Below are 5,990 nucleotides of genomic sequence, written 5' to 3' on the forward strand. Positions count from 1 at the left end.
GGCTATTCTGTTACGCGTAACAGAATATTATCCTGTTATCCTTTTTAAACTGATGGTTTCACTCGGTTGTACTGATGACTTTCGACCGGTTGAACTGATGCTTTCAGTTCTGTTTAACAAATCGTCTTCTTTAGTTCAATTTTTTTTGCAACTTTTTTGTTGGAACGGGGCGTGTAATATATGGTTGGAAAGCTCTTGAAAAATATATTTCAAGTATATTGAATGTTTTTGCAAAATCATTATGGTTTAAGAGCAGTTTTGAAAAAACCCTTTTTTTCAAAACAAAAAACGTGAATCGTATTTTGGACTCAATTTTCAAACGGTTTGTCGGAATTGACCAAATAAGATAGCATTGGAAATCTTGGGAAAATCCGCATCTTCCATATATCTATTATTTTTTCTAATTCTATACGATTTAAAAGTAATTTGAAAAACGATAAAATTCTGGGCGAAACGTATTTTCACAATTTTTTGCAATCGGTTTGTCGGATTGATGCAAATGATACGGTGTTGAAAAGCTATGGAAAATACGCAACTTTTTTGTATTGAAATGTTTTTCTAATTCCTTATGGTTTAAAAATGAATTCGAATACGGTCAAATTTGATTTCGAACGTGATTTTTTTTAAAGATTGTCGAAATGAGGCAAATAATATATGGTTGGAAAGATATCAAAAATACGAAACTTAGTCATGTTGAACGTTTTCTCAAATCCGCAACCGTTGAAGATTAATTTGGATTACGGTGAAACCCATCGTGCTGTTTTTTTCGTCAGAAAAAACAGAGTACTTGTACTGATTTTTGTCTGTTTGTACTGATGAATTATTTCACAGAATAATTTTGAATACGGTGAAGCATGTCGTATTTTTATTTTTCATTCCGGAAACAAAGTACTCGAACTGATCCACGTATGGATTTGTACTAAGCACGTTTTCACAGATTGAACTTTTACTTTGTTTTTTGGTAAGGTTTTTCTCTTAAAGTTTCAATGGTTTACGGTAGCAGTGCCCCATACTTACATAGTTTATGTCGTCGAACTCAATGATATTTTATTCAAAAAGAAAATCTTTTGTTTGTTTCTTTTTTGTTGAACTTAACATTTTTTTTACAATGATGTTCTGAACTTCTCTCATTTTACGACTTGTACTTTTACCATTTAAATTTTTATGGGGTTTCTTTTTTTGCTTGAACTTTTACAATTTAAATTTCTGTCATTTCTTTTATTCCGAACGGACCACTGTTTTTAACTTGTACTGATCAATATTTTTAATTCAAACCATTTTTTTGGAGAGTACTGATGTATTCTTCGGAGAGTAATTTTGAAAGGTTCCAGAAAAAAGAGTACTTGAACTGATGTTTGCATGGGTTTATACTAAGCGTGTTTTTACTAACTAGACTTTGCTCTATTGTGGGTAATATTTTTATTCGTAAGTTTTCAACGGTTTATTGAATTGTCGTCCCTGTACTTGCATGGTTTATATCATCGAACTGAATGATAAGTTTTTCCAAAAGAAAATGTTTTTTATTCTTTTTTTTGAACTAATTTTTTTTTACAACGATCTTCTGGGCTTCTCTTATTTTACGACTTGTACTTTTCCCATTTAAATTGCACGGGGTTTCTTTTTTGCTTGAACTTTTAAAAATTGAATTTCTGTCATTTTTTATTCTGAACGGACCATCATTTTTAACTTGTACTGTTCAATATTTTTAATTCATCTATTTCGCCTTTGTAGAGCGGACCACCGTTATTGTTTGTACGGATTAGTTGTAGCACCTGGACATGAATGTCATAGAATTACACTTTGGACGGATCACCTTCTTCCATCTGGACTGACCACAAAGCTTGCATCAGGAAACTCAGAAAACAAGGACGATTACAACGAGATCGACGAGAATGTAGGAACCATATCGTTTTTAGCTCAATAAATACTTTCCGAACTAGTACTTAGCTCGCTTGTCTTTTTCACTTCACCATGGGATCAGAAGTGCAGAAGTGCACAACGTATACAAACATTAACACAAGGATCAATTGGGCAAACAAAAGAACACAAAACTAAATATATAAATATGCATACACAAAAGCAACATCTTTCCAATGGGCAATGATGTAGGCATCGCTGCCGGCAAAACTTGGCGCAACGGAGAACCTGCACTGCTCGATTTGTCGAGAGAGGATTGAGAGTAACACATTCCGGTGGCTCTTTTTTTAGTCGCTCTAAAGCACGCCATGGACGGACTTTTTTGTTGGTCTATTCTCTCAAAACTATCTTGCCGCTGCTGTTTATTCTACGCCTCCATCAAGTACCTACCTTATCTGAAAACTATCCTACCGCTGCTGTTTATTGTACGCCTCCATCACGTACCTTTCTTCTATGAAAACTATCCCGCCATTGCTGTTCTTGCTCTGAATGCACCCAAATCGTACTTCTCACTCTCCATCGGTCTGAACCCTGACATGATGTTCTTCACCGGGTACAGCGTATCATCAAGGCCTGAAAAAAATAAGCATGTCATGTACTGGATTTCCACAAAGCACACCCTATGAACTTCCTGACCGTTTTTTTTTCAAAATATTGTATAATCAGTTTTTTGCTAAGAGTGTACTGTTTTTCTGCAAACTTCCTGTTTCCTCCTATTCCGACTGTCCAGATTTTTGTTCCATGTACTTAGTGTTTTGCATAAATTAAATTATCTATATCCATTATCACAGGAAATATTTTTGCTATAGAAAATCAACCAGCTGTATCCCATAATCGTGGAGACAGAGATCAATGCATTAGAGAGGTTTGCTAAAAAAATACTCCGTACGTGTGTAGGTAGCAAGTAGCACAATAAATGCATAATAATATCTGTAACAAATAGCAAGTGTGGGATAACAAAAGACCGTACTTACCACATCGGTGCAGGAAAAGAACATAGAGGATGAACAATGGTGGAATGGGGACAACAATCATCAGCTAGCCGACTACTTGAACTGACTATTTTGAAAGAAAAGATGCCCACTTCTGAAAGTAAACATGGCTCGTCAGCTAGCTAACTACCTGAATTGTAGATCAGGCGTGTAGATGAACTGAACTCTAGGATTGAATCCAGCCCACGAGCGCGGCAACGCATGCTGACGGTCTCCTTGGTGGAGCAGAGGAGGCCGCTAGAGGAGGAAGAGCTTGTCGCCGTCGCTATCAGCTCACGAATCCCCACTTCAGGTCAACGTCGCCGTCACGTTCAGGAGCGAGTCGCCATCATCGTTGCGCCTAACCCCCGTCAGAATCGAGGGTGCTGCAGTGATGAACGGCCTGGGGTGGTGGCGCCGAACGGCCAGGACGCTCCGGCGACGGAGCCCCACCAGGAGGAGATGGCGTGGTGGTTTGGAGCAGGGAGAGATGGGGGCGCGACGGCGACCGGAGCTTGGAGAAGATGGGTGCGGGGCGGGGGCGCGTGGAGGCGGGGCGAGGCAGGGGCGGCGGCGCGTGGCGGCGGGGTAGGGCAGGCGCGGCGGCGCACGGCGACGGGGCAAGGAGCGGCGGCGCACTGCGGCGGGGGGCATGAGACGGGGCGTGCTAGTGGGTCGTGTGGGATGGGATCGGGAGGTGGATGTGCCCTTTTTTTCATGTTTCTTTTTGGGTCGGTACCAGTTCGGGGCTGGTGGGTTCGATTCGAGAATTTTGGATCGCGCTCTATTATGGGCCGGGGTAACAGAATATTATTCAATTACTAGTAGCAGAATAGCTCAGCCCTATACACACACATATATATATATACATATGTATGTATGTATGTATGTATGTATGTATAGGAAAAATGAGTGTGTACTCTTGGGAGAACGTATTCTTGCACCTCATATACCACATAGATGAATCTTTCATACCTTTTTATTATTTTGAATATACTTTATTAATAATTACTAGATACCTCAAAATGAGTTTCATGAAAAAATTCATGTGAGACTATATTTTTTTGAAGGTTTATATATATACTGATTTGTTCGTACGTGAAAAAGGTACAATACAAAAAGTATGTCACAAATGACATTTTTTCGATCAAACTCGTATTGGGGTATTTTAGAATATTTAATGAAGTACATACTCCCACTCGTATTGAGAATGATAGAGGGGTATAATCAATGCGCACGAAAGGTATATTGAGAATGGAAGTACATACTTCCTGAAGTACAGAAAATTAGTCAACCCACTAAGGCATGCATCTATCATGTTCTTGATTGATGGTAATACTTCTACTTTTGTAGTAAAATCACTTAGCTCTTTACTATATAGACTATTGGTACTAGATGTCATCGTAAATCACATGGAGAAAATAGTAAGATTAGTGTTCATCTAGTAAATAAATACCGACTAGTTGTGGACATTGTTATAAGTGCCTCATTTGGATAGTAAAAGATTTCCAATATTTCTACTAGTGAATTCCCCGTGTGACCAGGAAAGGTCATGTGGAAATAGGAAAGTATACAGGCGTGGCTAACGCGCGCGCGCGTCCTAGGACGTGTGGTCAATTTCCGACCACAGCAATCCGACAGCAAACGACAAGTTTAGCGATCAGGCTCCCACCTCCTATTCTCTTTCGCGACCGATTCTGGCCTGGAGCGATCCTGTTTTCGTGAGTTGGGCCCAGCCTCGGCCCAGTAGCTACCTAGGCTCTATTCCCTTTCCACGTTTTTTTAGTTTGGGCCTGTTTTTTCCTATTCCGCTAATTCCCTTTCTGGGCTAGCGGTTTTTCAGAAATAGTAATGGGCGGGAAATCTCACTTTCAACTGAAATTAACTAGCACTTTCAACTAAAATGAATTGCTACTTCTTAACAGAAAATCAAATTAGCCTATCCCTCTCTTCCCTTTCAATTAATTTTTCCTAGAAAAATATTTTTATCACCAAGGAATAGAATACTCAACTAAAATTGATCTACAACTTTTTGATTGAATCAGGAATATTCATTCAATTGATTTACTATAAATAACTTTTCCCATTAATGACAAACTTTCCAAAGCGATAACATATTATTAAAAATATAAACAACTTTGAAATTTGTGACTTTTCTGAAAATCAGGAATATTTTTTAACAGATGCCATTGGCCTCACGTGCTCGTCTCAGCGTCCGCGACGACGTCCGCCTCGACTCGTATAACCCTAAGATAGACAAGGTGGCATTGGTGTCACGTGCTCGTCTCGGCGTCCGTCGTCGCTACCGCGACGACGTCCGCCTCGACTTGCGTTACCCTAAGATAGACAGGGTGGCATTGGTGTCACGTGCTCGTCTCGGCGTCCGTCGTCACTACCGCGACGACGTCCGTCTCGACTTGCGTTACGCTAAGACAGGGTGACAGTGGTGTCACGTGCTCGCCTTGGCGTCCGTCGTCGCTACCGCGACGATGTCTGCCTCGACTCGCGTTACGTTAAGACAGGATGGCAGTGGTGTCACGTGCTCGTCTCGGCGTTCGTCGTCGCTACCGCGACGACGTCCGTCTCAACTCGCGTTACGCGAAGACAGGGTGGCAGTGGTGTCACATGCTCGTCTCGGCGTCCATCATCGCTACCGCGACGACGTCCGCCTCGACTTGCGTTACGCTCAGACAGACTGGCAGTGGTGTCACGTGCTCATCTTGGCGTCCGTCGTTGCTACCGCGACGACGTCCGCCTCGAGTCGCGTTACGCTAAGACATGGTGGCATTGGTGTCACGTGCTTGTCTCGACGTCCGTCGTCCCTACCGCGACGACGTCCGCCTCAACTTGCGTTACGCTAAGACAGGGAGGCATTGGTGTCACGTGCTCATCTCGGCGTCCGTCGTCGCTATCGCGACGACGTACGCCTCAACTCGCGTTACGCTAAGACAGGGTGGCACTGGTGTCACGTGCTCGTCTCGGCGTCCATCGTCGCTACCGCAACGACGTCCGCCTCGACTCACGTTACGCTAAGACAGGGCGGCAGTGGTGTCACGTGCTCGTATCGGTGTCCATCGTTGCTACCGCGACGACGTCCGCCTC

General features: G+C 42.3%; 1 long non-coding RNA gene across 1 annotated transcript; it reads right to left on the bottom strand.

Moving 5' to 3' along the window:
- Positions 1–1,937: 1,937 nt before the first annotated feature.
- LOC119330201 lies at positions 1,938–3,472 on the bottom strand. Its single transcript, XR_005159947.1, has 2 exons — positions 3,040–3,472; positions 1,938–2,490 (listed from the first exon to the last, which is right to left on the bottom strand). It is a non-coding gene; the product is annotated as an uncharacterized LOC119330201 (long non-coding RNA).
- Between the last annotated feature and the right edge of the window lie 2,518 nt (positions 3,473–5,990).

The sequence above is a fragment of the Triticum dicoccoides genome, chromosome 1B (genome assembly GCF_002162155.2).
Source record: "Triticum dicoccoides isolate Atlit2015 ecotype Zavitan chromosome 1B, WEW_v2.0, whole genome shotgun sequence".
Classification (NCBI taxonomy): Eukaryota; Viridiplantae; Streptophyta; class Magnoliopsida; order Poales; family Poaceae; genus Triticum; species Triticum dicoccoides.